The 22,392-nt window shown below is 37.6% G+C and overlaps 1 long non-coding RNA gene across 1 annotated transcript; it reads right to left on the bottom strand.

The window, feature by feature from the left end:
- Positions 1-257: 257 nt before the first annotated feature.
- LOC115598128 lies at positions 258-18,520 on the bottom strand. The gene is made up of 3 exons (XR_003987407.1): positions 18,511-18,520; positions 1,518-1,521; positions 258-487 (listed from the first exon to the last, which is right to left on the bottom strand). It is a non-coding gene; the product is annotated as an uncharacterized LOC115598128 (long non-coding RNA).
- Positions 18,521-22,392: the final 3,872 nt, after the last annotated feature.

The following is a 22,392-nucleotide window of genomic DNA, read 5'->3' as shown; positions in this document are numbered from 1 at the left end:
CATGCAGTTATATACCTTTTCTTATCCCACTATTTCACAATGGTGATTTACCCAAGGAAAGAAATCCCACCTTATCTATATCACTAATCCCTTCCAGACAATCTCACAATCAGGGGGCTGCATATACAGGAAATTCCATACTTATCTAGCATAGCTCGGGACTATGTTTATCCCACGGTTTGTATGACAAACAGCTTGTCTCCATCGGTTGCTTTGCACTGTCTGTGCATACCACCTTTGTATCTACATCTCCCCCCTTCTGTTGCACTAAAAAAACCTTAGAAACAGTTCTATTAAGCATTCCCTGGATACATTGAAAAAGACAAGGCAATAACAAAAGCAAAATCACAATAACAATCCCAGCATAACAAAGAGTTTTAACTAAAGATAAAAGCCATCCTTTAAGTCCCATATCATGAAGCCAGGTTGTGAAAGCATCGCCGAGAGGGTTTATTTGTTGCTGAATCTTCTGTGTGTGTTGCTTCAACTGCGTGATGCTGGCGTGGATGCTCTCACCATGATCAGAAAGATTCATACAGCACATGCCTTCAAATTCCTGACAGCCATGACCCTGGGCTAGCAATAAAAAATCTATAGCAGCGCGATTTTGTAATAAAGCGTGTCGCAAACTATTTTGATCCATTAAAAGGTTATCTAAAATCTCAGTAGTAATATTTGCTTGCTTTTCAGCCCAACATGCTAATCTAGCTAGGTTAGTAAGCGCATTTCCTGCGGCAGCACCAGGAATAAAAAGAGCTAAAGCAGTTCTAGCAGCTACACTTAAAAGCCTAACATTATCATCACACTGCGGTGTGAGGCCAATACTTCTTGCGTTACGAGCATGATATATAGTATTTACAAGCTGCCTTAATTCAGCAAAGCGAGGAGCAAAAAGGGATAACGAGCCTAAATAGCAAGGTCCGCCTACAACATTACGGGGGATGCCTTGCCAGGCCCTATCACCGCAGATCAGAAATACCCCGGGGGGTAAAGCCTTAGCAGTGTCATTTACCCAAATAAGTTTAATGTTAGCTTTGGGGTTATGTGTTGTCCCTATTACCGGCATTCGCTCAGACCCATTGTACCCACAATATCCTGATCCCAGTCTATAATCTCCAGATGTAGGACTGATGTCCGGCCAGGTATCAGGGTATGCCCTAGCAGCATACTTAGGACCAAAAACTATGCAAGTAGGTGTCCAGTTTCCTGATACGTTGCCAACTGCCTGGGATCCCAATAGATTTAATTCCTGTGGATCCCAGGGGAGGGATTTTTTCAGCCCCAAAATCAGTTCTGCTGAACAATTTCCAAGTGAAGGGCTTGCTTTGCAGGATCCAATTGAAAAGTCAGCAAACAGAGAAACATTAAAACCTGGGATACCTATAAGGCAGGTACGGAAAGGGTCTGTAGCGGAAGCCATTGCAATGCAAAAATCAGTGGTGCCAGTTGCATTTGCCCATGTTACCCACATGTTTTGCCTTGGAGAGATTTCTAATACAGCATAACAACATACATACAAAGCTATTTGTATAGCATTTTGCGTGTGCTGAGAGATCTGTGCTACGTCTGTTCCTTCAGTTGTCCTTCTCGATATGGGCGGACGTTCCTTGCCGGATACCACTTAGGTCCTGCTTCTGTGGAAATACAAGCGTAGCCCCTGCCCCAGGTGATTAAAGGAAATGGGCCTTTAACTTTCCCGGACTCCAAATCCCGTACTAACACAGGGGGTCTTTCCTGAAATTTAAAAAGATGGTTACTTGCAAAATGCTTTGTAATTGGTGGGGCATTGTCTGAAAAGCAATTCAAGAAATTAAAAGTATATATAGCTTTTTGCAATCTTTCTTCTGGTGTATTTATCAGTCCACCAGTTCCCCCTTTTTGTTTTAGTAACAGTGCCTTAAGGGACTGATGGGAGCGTTCAATAATTGATTGACCTGTCGGAGAATGGGGGATACCTGTCACATGTTTAATTCCCCATTCTGCAAAAAAGGTCTTCAAAAGCTGAGAAGAATAGGCAGGACCATTATCTGTTTTAACTGTTTGAGGAACTCCTAGAGAGGCAAATGCTTTTAAAAAGTGTTTTTTGGCGTCTCTGGCCTTCTCTCCTGTATGGCATGATGCATAAATAGCTCCGGAGAAGGTATCAATGGAAGAGTGTATGTACTTAAGACGACCAAATTCGGAAAAATGAGTAATATCAGTTTGCCAGAGTTCAAGGCTTTGAAGTCCTCTAGGGTTAATTCCTCCTGCTAAAGGCTGAAAAGTAAATTTTTGACAATCAGGGCAAGCAGATAAGATATCAGCTGCCTGTTGTGAAGTCAGACCAAATTGTCTGCGGAGCCCTTTGGCATTTGTATGAAAAAATCTGTGACTCAGGCGAGCCTGTTCGAAGTTATTCGGAAGAGGTGACACTGACATTGTTAACAGGTCAGCCGCCCTGTTTCCTTCGGCTACAAAGCCTGGGAGGCAGGTGTGAGACCTGATATGCATAATAAAGAAGGCGTGTTGCCGTTTGTTGATAAGATCAATCAATGCTCTGAGCAGAGTATACAGTTGTAAGTTGGAAATGTCTCTTAGGACTGAAGACTCTGCTCGAAGCACGATACCTGCTACATAAGCTGAGTCTGTAATAATATTTAAAGGTTGGTTATGGAAAAGAAAAAAAGCTCTAGTCACAGCTGCTAATTCAACAAGCTGAGGAGAACCTGGGTGAAAGGTGATATCAGATTGCCAATCCTTGGTTTCAGGGTCTCTCCATACAATTGCAGCTTTATGAGAGATACCTGAACCGTCTGTAAACACAGTAATTGCCTGTAAAGGAACTTCACTTCTCTTTGGAACTTCTGCAAGGGAAAAGGACAATCGAAAGAGTTTATGTGGAGGAAAATGATTTGAAAATTGTCCCGTGAAGTCCTGTACGGCAATCTGAAAAGGAAGTGAATTCTGTAGAAGAAAAGAAAGATACAATTCAGTAACAGGCATATAAATTGTAGAGAATGATCTGCCAGAGAGGGTTAACAGTCGCTCTCTGGCTTTCATAATGATTTGAGAAAACATCTCTGGTCGCTGTAAAATAGTTTTAGAGGATTGATTCGGCAGGAAAATCCACTCTAAAATTAACAATGGATCTGTAAGCGTGGTGTCCCACTGAAAAATCATGCCACAATATTTTACACCGTCTTCTAAAATTATTAATTGAAAGAATAAATCAGGGTCCCACCGAGAGGCTTGCCTCTGTTCGATGGCCCTGCAAACTCTTTGTAATGCTAATTCCGCAGAGGGTGTGAGGTGTTTGGGAGCCATTAAGTCCGCGTCTCCTTTAAGAAGATCGAATAGAGGAGCCAATTCAGAATTTGAAATACCCAGAAGGGGTCTCAACCAATTAATAGATCCCAAAAGTTTTTGAGCATCATGCAGTGTGGCTATCTGAGTATTAATAGATAGCTTTTGCGGAATTATGGAATGATTGGTAATTTTCCACCCTAGATAATTCCAGGGGGTTTGTTTTTGAATTTTTTCTGGTGAGACTTTCAAGCCTGCCTGATCGATGGCAGTTAACACAGACTGTATTGCTTTTTGTAAATCACCCTCAGTAGCAGCAGCAATTAACAGATCATCCATATAATGATACAATATTACAGTTGGAAATTCAAGACGTACTGGGGCCAATATTTTGGCAACATACCACTGGCAGATTGTGGGGCTATTTTTCATGCCCTGAGGTAAAACCGTCCAATGGTAGCGTTTAAGAGGTGCTCCCATATTAAGGCTAGGCACAGAAAAGGCAAACTTAGGTGCATCATCAGGATGTAAAGGAATATCAAAAAAGCAATCTTTTAAATCAATAACAATCAGATTCCATTCCCGCGGGATCATTGTTGGTGAAGGGAGACCTGGTTGTAACGCTCCCATTGGCTCCATAACAGCATTAATTTTTCGTAAATCTTGCAATAATCTCCAACCACCTGATTTTTTCTTAATTACAAAAACAGGAGTATTCCACGGACTGAAAGTTGGAACTACATGTCCCTTTTTTAATTGAATTTGTACCAATTGTTCTAGGGCGGTGAGTTTTTCTTCTGATAAGGGCCACTGATTCACCCACACTGGCTCCTGTGTTTTCTAGGTTAATTGTGGAATTTCACGCCCTTCATCAGTGACCCTCGTTAAAAAACCGTTTCTAAATGCAATCCCCATTGTGATAGAACATCCCTTCCCCACAGATTCAATGGTACTGGCAATACAAAGGGTCGAGTACTAGCTACCCTGTTCTCAGGACCAATGATTTGAATAACATCTTCACTCTGGTAACTGTTACCAATTCCCCCTATTCCTGCTAATGGCTGTGCAGTGCGAGTTAGATTCCACTGGCGTGGCCACTTAGCTTGGGAGATTACGGTAACGTCGGCACCTGTGTCAATAAGACCTGTTAACACAACTTGTTGACACCCATTTTTAAGTTTACATTGTTTCAATGGTCTGTCCTTTGAGATTGCATGTGTCCAGTATATTTGCGGGCAGCCTGTAGATCCGAAGGCGCCCTGCCGCGTGACATCTGAGGGGAAAAAATCAATATTTAAAGGTAACAACACCAATTGTGCTATTTTGCTTTTAGCGGGTATTGTGCAGGGAGGGGTAGGCGTCCAAGCCATTATTTTTATTTCTAAGGCATCGTTGTCGATGACTCCTGGTAAAACAAAAAGACCACTAAAAGTACTTGATGAGCGTCCCACAATAAGACCCATAGTCCCGGACGGAAGAGGCCCTTGAAACAAAGTTTCTATCATATGCACCGAGGTGTCGGCAAGAATCACTGTGAACCGGGTCGGTAAATCCAGTCCGGCGCTCCGTGCTGTTGCTCTTGTAAGAGCGAGGTCGCTTGCTGTGGCGCATTGAGAACTGGACACTGCTGCATCGGGTATGTCCGAAACGACTGCCGAGCCGATGGGGTTCCCCCCGTGCCGTCGCTGTGCAGGGCGTGGGGGCACTGATAGCTATAGCCATGTCAATTTCTCCCGCATCTAAAGCCTGCTCTTTAATAGCAGCCCATACTGCGTATGGATCGTAATAATCGGGAGTTAGATCTGGTTCTTGTCCTGTATCGAAAGGATCAGGCTCGAACGGATCGTCGCTCGGCGAATCCGATCTGGTTACCTCGGCTACAGTTCTGGCAGGGGGAGCGTCTTCCCGTGCTCTTCCCTCTGGTAGCGGGGGGGCGCTGGGAACGGCAGAAGCGGCAGAAGTGTCTGCTCGCTCCGATTCCCGCGCCTTAATACCTTCAAATACAGTCCGCCAGGGAAATAGGAGTTTAAGTGCTTCATGATCCCCTCGCGTACTCAGGTCCCATAAACGAACTCCCGCTTTATCCCACAGTTCAGATTCAAAAATAGTAACAGCAGAAGTACCTGGGAATTTATCGCGGACCCATTTTAAAATGAGCTTAAGTGCATGATCCGAGATTTCTTTCTGTTGCTTTAGCAACAGTTCTCTCATAAGTCTATACACGTCCTGTTCTTCATGGGAACTTTGATTACCCATGACTTCGTTTCTCCGAGCTCACCTGCCAAACGCGAGGAGGTGCAGACGGGCGGCCGCCCTTCGTCCAGGCTTCTTTCAGCCTCAAATTCAACGTTCTCGGAGACCTGCTGGCCGGCTGCCTCTTCAGCAGAGTTCTTCCCGAATCACGTCCGGGGTCACCAATTTGCCGCAGCAAGGACGGGGACCACAGTTTGATGCAAACTAAATCCGTTTATTTGTATCCTTACATGCAGTTATATACCTTTTCTTATCCCACTATTTCACAATGGTGATTTACCCAAGGAAAGAAATCCCACCTTATCTATATCACTAATCCCTTCCAGACAATCTCACAATCAGGGGGCTGCATATACAGGAAATTCCATACTTATCTAGCATAGCTCGGGACTATGTTTATCCCACGGTTTGTATGACAAACAGCTTGTCTCCATCGGTTGCTTTGCACTGTCTGTGCATACCACCTTTGTATCTACACCTGCACACTGATAAAAATGAACTTCACAGAACATTTATTCTATTTGCCAGATGGCCAGTTGCATCCATCTATGAAAGTCATGAACTCCGTTATCTGAAAAAGTTGTACTAGTTTTAAACTCACAGCTCCATCTGTGTTTTTGTTCTTTTTGTTTAGTTTTCCATGTTGAACAATAGAGAAAAGATACACATTTGAGCAGAGTCCATAAAACTTGTATATGCATTTGAACAGAAATGTGTAGAAACTACACATTTGAATAGATTCAATATATTTTTATGTATAAGAAGAAGACATCTGTATGGAAAAATTTTACACCATTTAACATAACTTCTTCAAGTGTATCAGTATTTTGCTAGAAAGTAGCACAAGGCCAATTATATACAGGTGGAGAGCAAGTCTAAGCATGACATAGTGGTCCACTCACTCTATTCTGTTCATATATGACTGCGATTAAATCAAAATATATTCACAATGAATCACAAGTCATAACACATTATGAAAAGTTAAATTATAAAAGATGCACATTTCAGAAAATACCTTGTAGCAAATATTAACAAACAGACTTTTGCTTTTTTGACTAATGGCATAATTAATTTTCTGTCAGTTATTTGAGCACTTAATGTAAAAACGGCTTACCTAATTTTAATAAAACATCCTTTTCATAGATTTTCTGTTATTAAGTGCATTTTTTTTAATCTCTGTCATGCACAGTAGTGCTATAATTAGGATATTTTACATGACATATCTAGAATGTTAATCAACAGCATTTGAATAAAGGAACCTAGGAAGTTTTCAATGTTTTATAGAACCTCTCTCTTTTTGTGCATGAAAAGTGGATCCCATTAGATGAAGTATTCATAGCTACTGAAAAGAATATTCACTCAGTTGAATTATTTTAATCTAAATTAATGTATATATTCATTTTATGTTTAAATAGAAAGTAATTTTAGCTTAACTGAGCACTTGTATCTAGATATTTAAAAAATACTTTAATTTCAGGTGTTTCAACAGGAATTCAAAAATATATAAATTTTCTTGTAACTGCAGGCAGTTTTATCTTCTTTGAATTGTTGGAGTTTATTTAATGCTCAAGTTAAGGCCAATGCTCCATGCTTTCTATCTTTAAACTTCCTATCTTTAAAACTTCCTATCTTTAATGCAAAACTTCTAATGTCATCACATGTAGACTCCTTTTCTGCAACAGTATTGGTTATTTATGTTGCATAACTCATGTCAATATTTTTAAGTTAACAAATGTTCTGTTAGATGATAAAAAAAAAAAGCCAAGACTGAAAAAAACCAGATCCTAAGGCTTCAGTGTTGTTAAAGATCCCATGGCACCTTCTGACACTTTTCTATTTTGTTTCATATTGTTGTGGGTTAACTCCAGTAGGTAGCAAAACACCACGCAGCTGCTCACTGACTCTCCCTTACCATGGCCTAGGAAATCAAATAGGTTTATGGTTAACACTGAAATAGTGCCTGCAGGTAATGGAAACAGGTTTGCTCTGATACATAATAATTATGCCAAAAGGCCAAGGATATATTTCTTTTCCTAACTATAAAGTAAACTTACCATAGAATTAAAAATAAGTAGTTGCCTCGAAACAGGCAAAACAATTGGTATTTTTGTGGCAATTGCTTAAGAACCTGTAAACCAATATATTGTGCTGTCATCTAGGTGCAAGGTAAATGGGAGCTTCTATGAAGATGCTACCATAGATCAGAACTGTCGGTTTGATTGGTGGTTAGAATATCCATAAACATTTAGAATGCTGCAAAAAGAGATATTGGTTTTGAATGTATCAATTCTGTTCAGCAAAATTCTGTAAATGTTCACCTTTCTCTTACTGAAGTTAACAAGGAGAAAGCAGATAAAAGTGGCATTGCCCTGGGACTATGCACATAGGAATTTCCAGATACAAGGAATAATAAATTATAAGCAAATAATTTATAAAAAAAGAAATCCTAAAGAAAGCTGTCTAGTTCTGCTCCCTGATGGAAATCCTCAAATCACTAATAATGATGTCAAAGTCAGAACTGTTCTGTAAGAACTTTCTGGCTTTTAAGAAATAATCAGGTGACATATCTGTATAACACAAAGGAAGGTATTTCATTTCACAGTAGCCATGCAGAGTTTCTAATACTTATAAAAGCAAACACTTTAGAATCTGCAAGATCATTTTTCTCACACTTTTGAAAGAGATAGACAAGGCAAACTCTGTCCAGAATATGTTAATTTTCAGTAAGTCTTTTTAACATCAAGAAGTTCCAAGAAACAAAAAGAAAATGAAAACCATAAAATATACAAAGTAGGTGAAGATTATTTTATGAGGAAACACAGAGTTGACACTTGGGTGTCAATCCTATGCACAATCAGACAAAATTTCATTGAGATTTTAACTGCTTAAGATAGAAAAATAAATGCTGCAATGTTAAAAAAAACGTTGTGGAAAAAACGTAAATCACCAAACTAAATTAATCTTATTTTTTATGAAATCCTATCATTGTATGCTAAATATTATAGATTCTTTTTACTAGGGAAAGCTGCATACTGTCTGAACAACTGACTTGCATAGATTCAGGTATCTATGTATCTTCTCTCTTAGGCATATAGCTGTATCAACAAATGGAAAGTCTGCCCAAGAATGAATATATTTCTGATTTGCTCTGTGAAACACTGACCTGAACTAGCTATGTCTGTGAGCTTTGTTATCACTAGACAAAGAATTGATGGTAGAAAGTGTCAACATAACAGAGACATGGACAGTGTAAAAATTTATCCCTTTGATAGCAAAGTTTGACTTAAATAATCAAGTCCCATCTATATGAATTGACTTGTCCTTCTTTAGAAGGACACTTTTAGAATATATTGAAGAATATTGATCCTAATATAATCTTAATTTTGCGTTGTTCTAGCCATCTCAGAGAATAACAGTTTTGCAGATCCTACTGACTCTACCACAGGAAAAAGTCTTTTAAAAATTGTGACTTACTGCTATAAAATACTCCTATAAGTAGCTGACTTTGCAGCTTGTATGGAAAGAAAACATAAAACTGTTAGTGTGACTGATGAAACAGCTACATTTTTTATAAAGGTTTTATAGACACTTCTCTATAAAAAAAGGCTAGACAAAACATTTCAATACTATAACATTAACATGAAGGAAAATTAAAAGAAGTCCATTATTTTGGTGTTTTTACATTGATATATGCATAACAAAGATGACTATGTGATACATCATGTTGTAGATAAGCATGATTTCCAGTTCAAAATGGTAAACCTAAATGCTCCCATTTTCAATTTAAGTGCCTTACAACTGCAGACAGCTGAATCAGCAATGACTATAAACAAAAAATTAACATTTAAGGAAAATACATAATCATTTACTATTACAAAAAATGCATAATGATTTTTATATTTAAAAATTACTCTGTATGCTTCCAAACGGTAATTACTCCCCAAACCAAATGCAACAGAAAACAGGGCATTCATCTTCAATAAATTGCTATTCCCAAGATGCATATCACCAAATTTTACAATATGGTGTTTTCACTATATATTATGCAACACTAGAAGTTTTCTCCAGAATAAAATAAAACAGACCATAGAAGCATAGGATAGTTTTGGCTGGAAAAGACCTTTAAGATCACCAAGTCCAGCCACTAATGTAGCACACTGTCAAGTCCAACACTAAGCCATGTCCCTTAGCACCCCATCTATGCATCTTTTAAATAGCTCTATGGATGGTGACACAACTATCTCCCTTGGTAGCCTGTTCCAGTGCCTGACAATCCTTTAAGTGAAGAATTTTTTCCTAATATCCATTGTAAACCTCCCCTGATGCAACTTAAGGCTTTTTTCTCTTGTTTTATTGCTTATTATATGGGAGAAGAGACCAACCCCCACCCCACTACAACCTCCTTTCATGTTGATGTAGAGAGGGACAAGGCCTTTTCTCAGCCTCCTTATCTCTATGCTAACAACTCCAGTTCACTGAGCAGCTTGTCCTAAGACTTATGCTCTAGATCCTTCACCAGCTTTGTTGCCCTTCTTTGGACACACTCCAGCACCTCAATGTCCACCTTTCTAGTGATGAACCAAAAAATGAACATAGTGTGGCCTCACCAGGTGCAAGGTGTGCCAAGTACAGGGGGACAGTTGCTCCCCTAGTCCTGCTGGTCACACTATTTCTGATATAAGCTGGTACTCTGTTGGCCTTTTCGGCCACCTGGGCACATTGCTAACCAATACCCCCACATCCTTCTCTGACAAGCAGTTTTCCAACCACTCCTCCACAAGCCTGTAGAGTTGCATGAGGGTTTTGTGACCCATGTGCAGGACCTGACCTTGCTGAATACAGCTGATGCACTTCTGCCAGCTTCCACTATACCCTTGGGTGGATCCTGCATGTCTCCACAGACTTGTGTGTGTCTAAATGGCATAACAGGTTGCTAACCTTTTCCCCTTGCATTATGGGGACTTCATTCTGCTTCCTGTCCCTGTCTTTTAGCTCAGTGGGCTGGGTTCTTGGAGAACAAATGGTTTTACTACTAAAAACTGTGACAAAGAATGAATTAAGTGTGGCAGCCTTTTCCTCACCCTTTGTCACTATGTGGCTTCCCACATCCCATCACAGATGAAGATCCTCCTTAGCCCTCCTTCTCTTGCTAATTTATTTCTAGAAACATTTGTTATTGTCCTCTATGGCAGTAGCCAGATTAAGTTCTAGTTGGGCTTTTGGATCATCTAATTTTCTTACTGCATAGCCTAACAACATCTTTGTAGAATTCCTGAGTGGCCTGCCCCTTCTTCCAAAGAAGCTGCCCACAGCTCTACACTCAGCTATGCTGCTCTTCTTCCCCACCAGCTTGCCTTTCAGCACATAGAGACAATCTGCCTATGCACCTTCATTATCTCCTCCTTAAAGAGTGTTCAGTTTTTCTGAAGTGGTTTGCCTTCTAGCACTGCCTCCCAATATATTTATGAATCAAGCTAAAATAAGTAATCTTCTCAGTATGTTTTATTTTAATTTTATTTAAGAAAAAATAGCTGATGTTTCCTCAAGGCATTTTCCCAAATATAGTCTAACCAAAGCTAAATATCTCAGAAGGAGTTTTGTACTTTTGTGCTTGGGTTATTGAAGTCAAGTTTCATTCTGTTGAACTCTAAATAATACAACATACAAATTACTAAAATTTGAGTAAAAAGATATAATTTCTTTAAGCAATTCATAGACATAACTCTCATTACTTTAAATATATAGAAACTTCTCTGTGCTTTGCAAGACTCCAGGATTAAATACTGGAAAAATAATTACAGTTATTAACTGGCTATCTTTAAATAGCACAACAGGGAAAAGGAAAATGCAAATACCAAAGAAAAGAGCTTGAACAGTAAGAAATTATTATTTCTTTCAGAGATTATCTTTCTGTTGTCTCTGTGAAGAACTTTCCTGGAAGTTACAGTATGAAGAATATGTCTAACTTTGAGTAACTGAAAATCTTTATTTACAAGAGCAATAGCTTGTACTTATTTACTAATCAATAATCAAATGATTGGTAAAGAAATTTTTTTCAAAACTTAGTGAATCATGTCTGGTAGAAAATAATAACAATAAATAAAATAAAAAAAAGTCAGAAAAACTTAGCCTTTAGTCTTGGCTTAGTCTGGTAGGGTTTGGGAAGCCAGGAGGGTTGTGGGATGGTGTCACAGGGCCGGCTCCAGTGAGAAGCTGCTGGAAGCTCCCCTGACTCCAATTCTGGCCCTGGCTCTAGCTGAGGCCAAGCAGACATGGGAAGCTGGATCTCTGCCAGCAACATATTCAAATACAGGGAAAACAAAACTAAAAATGAAGAAGCCTGCAGAGCAGAGGAAAGAGGCAGGTGACAGCAATTCCATATCCGAGACACTGATGTCAGTGAGGAAAGAGGAAGGGGGGAGGTGCCTGTGAAGAGATTTCCCTGCAGCCCATGGTGAGATGACAGCTCTCCCTCTGCAGCCTGTGGAGGAGCGCGGTGGAGCAGCCCCTGAAGGATCCCAGGGGCACAGTTGTGGAGCTGCAGCCATGAAGGACCATGGTGGGAGCAGACGTGGATCTGCAAGCAAGGACGACCCTGTGCAAGGGGAGGTGACTGTTCCTGAAGCAGCTGTGACTGTGGGCAGCCCAGGCTGGAGCAGTGCCTGAGGGACTGCACCTCACGGGAAGGACTCATAGCAGAGGGGTTCCTGAAGGACTCTCCCACGAGAGGGATTCCGTGTTGGAGCAGGGGAAGGCTGTGGGGAGTTCTCCCCCCCCCAGGAGGAAGGAATGGGAGGAACACCGTGTGGTGAACTGACCCTAACAGCCATTCAGCTTGTTATTTTGAGAAAAAACAATTGAAGGAGCATAATATCTTCAATCTAAAACCAATTCATTGTAATATTCCTTTTCTTCAAGAATATATGAAGTAGATGAACTTCTAGCTTCTAGCATTACAACAGCATGTCAGTGTCTGGCTAGCGTTCAGAGAAAAATAACCTAAAATCTTGAGGGGCTAATGGTAATAACCAGTATCTGCTGACTTGCTAGTAATGTTGTCATTTGCTGTTATACTTTTTTATTCATCTGCACCATCATACAGATTCTTCCTTCCATGGACAGTAAGACAAACTGTGATGAATGATATGAAGTTAAAGATGAGAAAAAAAATTGCATTGTTTAATTCAGAGGCCCTAAAATTAAAAAAAAAACAAAAAACAACACAAAAAACACCTTCAGAAATAATCATTTGTTTAATAGAACATGTTCTTAAATCTGATTACATCTATTCCATATTATGAAAATAAATTTTAAAAACATTTTTTAAGTTAGTATGATTGGAAAAGGTCAGACATTGGTAGTAAGGTCAGGATGGAGGACCTGGAAAAGTACAGTCTTAATCAGACTCCTGGCAGCAGTAGCTGGAAACATAGAGGACAAGAGGACACATAGGAGCTGATTGGGAACAGCCAGCATGGATTTACCAGAGGGAAATTAGGCCTGACCAACCTGACTGCCTGCTGTGATGAGATAGATTACTCTGTCTGTGGGTAAATGGATAGCAAGTTTATGATACTGTCTCCCACAGTGTCTTTGTAGTCAACCTGGGGTTATATGGACTGGATAAGTGTCCAGTAAGGAGGATGGAAAATTGCCTGGGCTATAAGGTGCAAAGGAGTGTGATTAATGACACCAATTGCAGCTGGTAGAGGTTTTCTAATGACATTACTCAGGGATTGTTGCTGAGGCCAATACAGTTTAATAACCTTGTTGACTCAAAAGATTGCATACTCAGCATTTTAGCAGGCATTGCCAAACTAGGAGGAGCAATTGACATGGTGCTATTCAGAGGAACCTCAACAAGACAGAGAATGGGGTGGCAGAAAGTTCACGAATGACAATAAAAGGGAATGCAGTATTCCATCTGGAATGAAAGAGTTTAGTGTAATGGAACAGATTAGATGCTGCCTGCATAGCAAGAAGCTTTGCAGAAGATGATCTGGCAGCTAGGGTGCATGCCAAATTCAGGGTGTCCTTGCAAATAGGAAAGCCCACTACTTACAGTCTTATCAGAAGAGTAGCTAGGGAGTTGTGGAAAGTAATTCTTCCCCTCAGTTCACTAGCTGTGAGAATGTATTTGGAGAGTTGCAGCTAGCTGGGATTCATCATTACCACTTTATCCAGTGGATAAAAGGAACTTAATCGAGCTGAGATTGATTGAGATCATTACTGTTCTAGTGCATATGCACTAGAGGAGACACTCAGGAATGTGAGGAGACACTAAGGAAATACAGGTAGTTCAGCCTTAGGAAAAGGTAAGTTAACTTGTTTAGAACTATATAATGTTATAGAGAAGATGGACACAGGCTCTCTTGAAAGCACAGAAAGACAAAAAGCAACAGAAACAAGGTTCAACACAGGAATTTGTTATTTGATTTAAGGAAAAAATTTAACTATTATGGTGGTCAGCACTTGGGACAAAACCCTGAGCAATCTGCTTTAATTAAGCATGCTTTGAGCAAAGGTTTTTACTATATGACTTATTGTACTTCCTTTCTGAAACAACTTCAGAACTAAATTAGATGCTGAGAAATCAGTATTTGGTTTATTTTTGTGATCGTGTAAAGGAATAGTCAAGATTAAATTGCAAAGAAATTTTGCTCAAAAAAAAATTAATTTAAACCATAGAAATTCTAGAGAGTTGAACAGAAAAAAGGGAATTATTACCGAATTTTAAAAAGTGATTAAATCCTGAGCTGGTGGTATTTTCTATAGCTAAATTGTCTATCTGGAATTAATAGCTCTGGTTTTGTTTGATTTTTAGAAGGCAATAATAAAGATTCAAAGGTGAATTTTAATTAAAAAAGAAATAGTCAGGATATAGGTCCTACACTCTAGTAGTATGACCTTATTTGCCATACCATTTAAGCTTTCTACTTTGCTTTGAAATAGCAGTCTCTTTATATACAAATTTTTGAAAACCAGGATGTTATTGTTTTTGCAAATTCTTACAGTTTTAAATTGCTGTGTGATTAAGATTCCTAACATTTTGCAAGCAATGAAATTTAAAGTGATGATTTCTTAAAACTGATTCCACTTTTATTGAACATTTAATCACTTTTACTTTTGAAGTAGTGAAAAACTTCAGTAAAAGTGTGAGAGGCACAATATTCTTTCTATCAACTTGGCCATCCGAAAGTCATTGCAATAATCTAGAATTCTGAGTAACTGAGATTGTTTAATAGAAATGATAGAGTTTATGGTTCAGTTGGGTGTAATTTGTTATGTATTGTACATATGAAAAAGCAAAGTTCATCATAATTTCATATTGACTATACTGCAGTTTTATTATGTACAGTAAATTCATACAAAAGTGCCAACTTTATATTGATTGATTATGAAGTAGAATGGGAGCATTGCAAATGGTCAGATACATAAAAATGAAATCTAATTCTACAATAGTTTGTCCTGTCCTTGCCATTTGGGATTAACAACGTGTTATTTATTTGTGTCTGCAATATTTTAATCTTTGGCTGTGGGATTTGTGATTTCCCATTGCAATATGCTAATGCTTTATGTTTTAGTGATAGTAGCAGGACTGTAGATCTCAGAGTGCTAAGTTAACTATCTTCCTTCTCATCCTGAACTGGGATTTAAGACATACTACCTCAGTGTAGTACAAAATAGCACTGGACAATATGTAAGAAAGGTTTTGTCTCTGAAATTATTTCCTTGCTCAGTGTGGGTGAAACTTGTTGTGCAACGAGGAGCTAGTTTAATGTTTTCTTTACCGTGCTTGCCTTTATCAGATTTTTATGGACTTTGTACAAAACTGCAAGATGAGTAAGGTCTGGCAGTAAGCATTATGTTTAACATGTTTTATCTTTCCCTTAATCCAAAATCATTCAGGACTAAATATGGCAAACCTTTCTTCTATCATGAATCAGGCCCTTCATTTGTTTTGAGAGATTTAGTTTTGTCATCATGACATCATTGTATGTGGCTAAAAAAAAAGCTAGTAAACAAAGAGCAAGGTAAAAGATAACACAGAGTAGCTTTCCAGTGTCAATGAGCCTATGTGGCCATACCAAGGTAACTTTTTAACAAGCAGACAATATAAAACTCACTTCCAAATTAACCCTGACTTGTGATGTCACATGGACATTTCTTCTGTGATTTCACAGTAAAAAAGGAGCAAAAAAATAATGTAAAAGACCTTGCTTTTTCTTACCAAAGTTTGAGAACATGGATGAAATACAAAGTGTAAATAATACCCTCATTATCAGTAACAGAAGTTCTGATGTCTGGAATATCCTAGGCTTCCAAACAAAAGATGAATTTGGAAAAACTGTGTCTATTTTATCTTATAACTTGGTATTTTTTAAATTTATTTTCTTCTGTACTTCAGTGATCAGGTGTGGCTAATTTTAATAATGAGATGTCTGTAACAATCACCAGATTTAACTGAAGTCTCAAATATTTGCTCTTTCTTTAATAGGCTGTAGTGTTCCTTTTAGGTAGGGAATTAGTTAATTGCCTGAATGATGATACAGATACTACTTCATATACCATCACTAATTACTAATCTACATCTGAATTTTAGCCTCAGTAATATAAATTAAGCTTTTAAGGTACAGGGAAGAGTTGAATGAAGGTAGAGATGGCTGAGGCACTACTACACATAAACTTTTCTTACATTAGACAACTTTCCATGTGTCTTCTACTTGAGAAGAAGGAGGTTGGGCTTTTTTTTGTTTTGCTTCTTTAAAATTTTTCTTTTGTTGTTGTTAATAATGGGTACCTCTTCCAGGAAAAGAAAAACCAACCAAACTAACAAAACGAGGTACCCTAGTTTCCTGTCTTTTAAAACAAAAGTGAATGTACTGGCTTTCTCTTCCTATACAATTATCATAACTGTATATAGCTCTTTTTTTGTCACTCTATTTACTCAGATTGTTCTTCACATCACAATTATTTCTTCTGGATTAAGCAGATTTTTTTAGATGGAAATGTAAGATTCTATGGCATGAATATATTATAGACAGACTCAAGATGGATTTTTTTCAGTTGATGGCCAGAGATCTAGCAGCAAGTAAAACCAAAATCAATATTACTGATTTTTTTTTCTATTCTATTTTTCACTTTTGTTTTCTTCGTCATTTGTTTTACCAACTGCTTTCCACTGCTTCTTTGATAATTTCAGTCTCTCAGTTCCCTCTGGGTGACTTTTTAATTTCCTCATGTCTTTCTTATGAGACAAAATTAGAATATAAATTTCTGGGTTCTTCACTTATTGCTTGGAGCCTTGATAGCTTATTTTCTAAGTCTTACATAAACATGAAATATCATATAATGTATTTTTAGACTCTTTATTATATCTCAAGCTATGTGGAGAACAATTCTGCCTTTGGTTTTCAGTCTGGACTGAAAGTTAATTTGTGTAAATAGATTTCTTTATTATTTGTATCAGGGACACAGTAGCTAATGCTAATCAATTAGCATCTCAGTATAAAATAATTTCATAGTTAAAATGTGAACTTTATCTGTGTCCATTAGAGAGCAGGAAAGATTTCTAACAAGGTTGTGGACTAACAAGGTGTTAATTAAAGCTACATCAGCACGTAGTTTCTGAAGAAGTAAGGAATCTCTTTATATATTTTAAAATACGTAAGTATGAGGGGAAAATATGTATATTAGTGGGTCCATAGTGTTGATCTCTTCTTAAATATTCAAATGCTACCTTTTTTCAGCCTCCTTGGATTTCTGAGATTTTCTGTGGCCTCTTCCCTTAGCACTTGGGTATTTTTCTAAATTAGTCCCCCCTGATGTTTACAATATACTGAAGCGTACAGTTCAGAAGTATAGCCTATGAAAATTAATTCAGAACCCTGATTTAAACATGAAATGTATTAATTGCCATTTAAGATGATACCTTTTGGTCTTAGATCACTGCTTGTCCCTGAGTCATCTAGCATAACTATTGTGCTCCGTGAACTTTCAGAATTTCAGAACAGTACTGCCATTTGTTCCTTAACCATAATAAAAAGAAGCAAATACTTCTGTCATTTAACAGATCTTAAATTCCTGAGTTTGCTTAAACAGAGCATTAATAGTAACATCCTTGAATACAAACACTTTCAGCTTTGCCATGCATTACTTTGAATTTTTAGGCACTTACACTTCTTAATAAGCTTTTTCCTGTATTTTCTCCCTATCATCATGCTTAGTATCCATGATCAATAGGAGCCTACAAGATGTTAAAAAATGCTTTTATTATCCTAGATGTCAATTACAAAAATGCAATATTTTCTCAGCATCTGTTGTTCTGAATTTATTCTTGATAAATTGTGTTGCTTTCATTTTTTTATTAACTAGACTTTTTTTTACTTTCTAATTCACTTACCAGTTTTGCCCTCAATTACCTGTAAAATTTTACCCTGGAGATATTTTGGGAGATTACCTGTAAGGCAGCAAGTTGATTTTCTCATTTACTTTTTTTTATGTGTCTAATTATTTCCTACTTGAAGAAATTACCAACTTCATTCTTTGTTTCCAAGTTCATATACCTTTGACACAACTTGATTAGTTTTATGACCCACGTTCATGAAATTAGATTGTTATTTACATCCAGAGAACTTCCTCCATTTTAGTCCTTTGTTTAAAGAATAGGTAAAAACTTATGAAGGTGGGAAAACTCATGGGTCAAGATAATGACACATTAATAGGTGAAGTAAAAGCTGGATGGGAAAACAAAGCATAAAGAGGGATTTATTCACTACTTCCTTTTGATAGACAGATGTTTAACTCCTATCTGGAAAGCAGGACCTCTGCACATTTAACAGTTTCTTGGGAAGATAAACACTGTAATCACAAACATCCATGTTTTCTCCTTCTTTTGTTGACCTTTTGGTTCTAAGCATGACATGAAATGGTATGAAATATACCTTTGGTCTATTGGGGTAATTCCCAGCCTACTCACTGAGTGGGAAATGAATAAGAAACAGAGAAGACATAGAAGCTGTGGAAGCATTGCTCAGAAATACCCAAAAAACCTAGTGTTTTATCAACACTGCCTTCCCAAAACACAGAACCATGTGGATGCTAAAAAAAAATAAAATAAAATTTAAAAAATCACTAGCTGAAGCCAATACAATTTCCACCAAGATCTGTATAAAATACATGTGGCATGAACAAGTGTCTAAACTATGTCATTTTGGGGGAGTTTAGATGCAAGACTTTTTTAGTGACACGAGCACGAGAGTAGCTAATAATTGTCAAGAGAATCAGGCCCAGAAAAAGACTCCAGAAACAAATGTTGTAAAGTCCATTTCAGTGACCCATTAGTTTTAATTGCATCGTTGCATGCCTGCCAGCCCAAATAAGCTTTTCACTCATGAAATGTTCCACTGTGGCTCTCTTCTCCCCTCCTATCCCTTTTTCATTGTGTAGATACATTTATAGTAAGACAAAATACCATGTAATAGACACAGTAAATATTTGAAAGCATTTAATTTCACATTTATTGCAACATATTCGTTATTTTGTATTGCATGTATATGAACTACAATACCTTTAAGTAAAAATTAGGATAGAGAAATAATAATAGAAATGTTTCAGGAGTCTTAAAAGATATTTAAATGTCTCCAGTTTTTAAAAAATATTTAATGACAGTATTAAAATTTCTCAGTATGTTTATTAACAAAAATAAAAAATAAAAATATTTTTTTTTTTAATTTAACTCTAGTTATTCTGCAAATGTGTCTCCTGCTAATGGGTATTGTTTGTTAATAGCTGGTTTATTTAAAAGTCTCCTGTACACCTTTTGGTTTTTAATCTATATATAGGCTACAGCAGCAAGTCACAGTGTAAATACACAGAATATCGTTGCATTGGTTTAACATAATTTATCCACTAATATTATTTAACAGAGTCTCAGCCATGGATTAGCATTATAGCTTGCATCCAGTATTACTGAGCAGAACTCAAGGTTCTGTTTTAGGAGCCTAGAATGGACATTGTTTTAAGGAGTCTCTTCCTTCTTGTCTTTACCAATACATTTCAAGTCAAGACATTTCATCTGTGTTTTTTTCTTTTTCTATGTATTACTTTAAACTGCCTACTTCCTATGTAAATCCATGCAAGATGTTTGGGGTTTATTATGTTTGTTTCTTTGTTTGTTTTTTCATTGTAATTTCCATTTGGGGTTGCTTCTGATGACTGAAACCGCACCTTGTGTAAGAGATGCTGAGGACTGCATGGCAGCATCATATGCTCTTAAGGACACAGGATATGGTTCTTAACTCTGTGACTGTCTTCCCTTGAGCCACGCAGTGAGTGTTTCTGATATATTGAAACAATGTTTTGATTAGTAGAGGACTTGATATAAAAAAATAAAAAGAATCTTTGTTCTGAATAATTTTGAATAACTAAAATCTTTGTTTCATGTCTCGGAACATATGTTCAAGATTATAGAGAGCAAAATGGAGAAGGTCATAGCAGAGAAAAGCCTGCCAAGGATGAAAATTGCAGAAGTATGGAGGTATTATATATTTCATTAGCTCCACATTGCCCAAACATGCCATTCAGATATGAAGCAGGAAGAATATATTGATAAAAATACCTAGAACAAGATTTCTGTGATCAATGGTAGTGAAGATAAGATGGTAAAATTGTGGATAAAAACTTGTACTGCTACAAGTACTTTAAATAACCCACAATAGAATAATTCACAGAATCACAAAATCACAGAATGTTTTAGGTTTGAAGAGACTTTCAAGATCATCCAGTCCAACCTTTGACTAACACCACAGTCAACTACTAAGCCATGTCTTTAAGACCAGGTCCAGGGATTGTGACTCCACCACTGACCTGGGCAGGCCATTCCAATGCCTGACAGCCCTCTGGAACAGCTTCCATCCATTCCCTCTAGTCCTATCACAGTTTACTAAGGAGAAGAGGCTGTTTCCCTCCTTGCTCCAGCCTCCCTTGACCTCTCTTCACAGGACTTTTGCTCCAGGCTCTTCATGATCTTTGTTTCCCTTTTCTGGACACGCTCCAGCACTTCTGTGTCCCTCCTATAGTGAGGTGCCCAGAACTGAACACAATACTCAAGTTGCAGCCTCACCAGAGCTGAGTGCAGAGGGATGATCACCTCTCTGATCTAGAGACAGCTCTTGTCTGTTGACCTTAATATTCAGGATATTAAAACCTTATAGTCCTCCCTGCTTTGTACTTGTCTCTTTTATGGACTTGTGGTTCTCAGTATATCTCAACACTCCTGATGGAAACTAAGCCATATCTTTGACCACCTGTGGGGTCTCTTTTCAGTTTCTACTACATCTCTTTTGAACTATGTTGAGTTTTTGAGATGCATTTGCACTGTAAATTAATGGTAAGATATAACGATGTCTTATTCCTGCTTAGACATCCATCCTGCTTAGATTCTCACCTGCAAAAAAAGGTACCAACATATTTTGCATATCTTGTCTTGAAGTACCTTACTCTCTCTGAAAGTTAGTTTACATAATGTCAAATTCAATTTTGAGAATAGAAGAAAAGATACTCTGGGAGTCTAAAAATATTTGTTTACTGTGCCTAAATGTCAGAAATAAAGCATAGTATATTACCTTGCTCATTTGGGGAAAATTATCTGTAGAGGGTTAGAGGTGTCCATCTACAGTGTACTGTCAGAAATTAACTTTATGTAAACACTCAGTGTGCCCGAGGTGTGAAACATTTTCAGAGCAGTCAACTACTTTATGCAGGGGAATTCTTAATTCACAGTGAAACTATCCACATAGAATTATTGAGAAATAACATATATACTGTGAAAAAACACTTTAGCTTACTGAGCATTTGCTTCCTGATGTTGGCAGCCCCTTTGATACCTGAGCAATATGGTAAACAAAGAATAACAACTTGTGTTCTTTCTAAACAGAATATCTGATAAGCCACTATGATCATAGGTATCTGCTCTGACAGTGTGGCATTTTCACAAAGACTGTTTCTGGTAACTTCTTTTGACATTTTTAGCAAGTTCTTTACTCTATGAAACTTTTTGACAAACCAAGCATAAAGGTATATGTATCTCTGGACATGTAAGTTCTCCTGTAGTTAAACAGCTATTGAACAAAGGAATTTGAGGATCTAAGCTTTGTATTTACATGCATCAACTGATATTTGCTATGTTTAGTCCTCTTTGTAATAATTTTGGTGAAAGAAAGCTGTGTTCTCAATGACTGATTATGGGGTTTTTTTGTGGAAAATATTTTCACACTGTTGGGTTTTTTTTTCCCCCTTAGAAAATGATGACTGTCAATCAGAAAGATATCAACTGAAATGATTAACTTCTTTTTATACAAAAGCAAATTGCCTAGAAATTTTCTTACTTTTATCTTTTTATCTAAATACTAATGGGGGGGCAAGCGGGAGGGTTGTCCAGTTTCTCTCCAGAATGTTAAAAAGTATTCAGGACTTCATTTTGTATGTCTAGAAATGCTTCCTGAATGAGACTGAATGTTGTTGTGTTGTCCTGACTTTGACAAGTCTTCAAACCTTTCTGGAATCAGATTCAAAAATCACATATTATCTTATTCTTAAAATTGTTCACAGGCTTAGAAGCAAAATTAGCAATATCATTCCCTAGAATATTGTTGTCACTATACAAACTAACATTTTCAATGAGTAAAATTTCTCTGTCATTACTTCTGTACAGCCTCTTCATTGCACTTCACTGAATCATTAACCCTCCAATAACTGAGGATCACTGAAAAAATGTCTGAAAAAAACCAATATAGAATTTCTTCCTTTAGGATCAGAATTGAAACATCCTATTTCATCCAAAAGGAAACATTTTAT

Source organism: Calypte anna, chromosome 3 (assembly GCF_003957555.1).
Source record: "Calypte anna isolate BGI_N300 chromosome 3, bCalAnn1_v1.p, whole genome shotgun sequence".
Lineage (NCBI taxonomy): Eukaryota > Metazoa > Chordata > Aves > Apodiformes > Trochilidae > Calypte > Calypte anna.
This window is presented reverse-complemented; position numbering and strand designations above follow the sequence as displayed.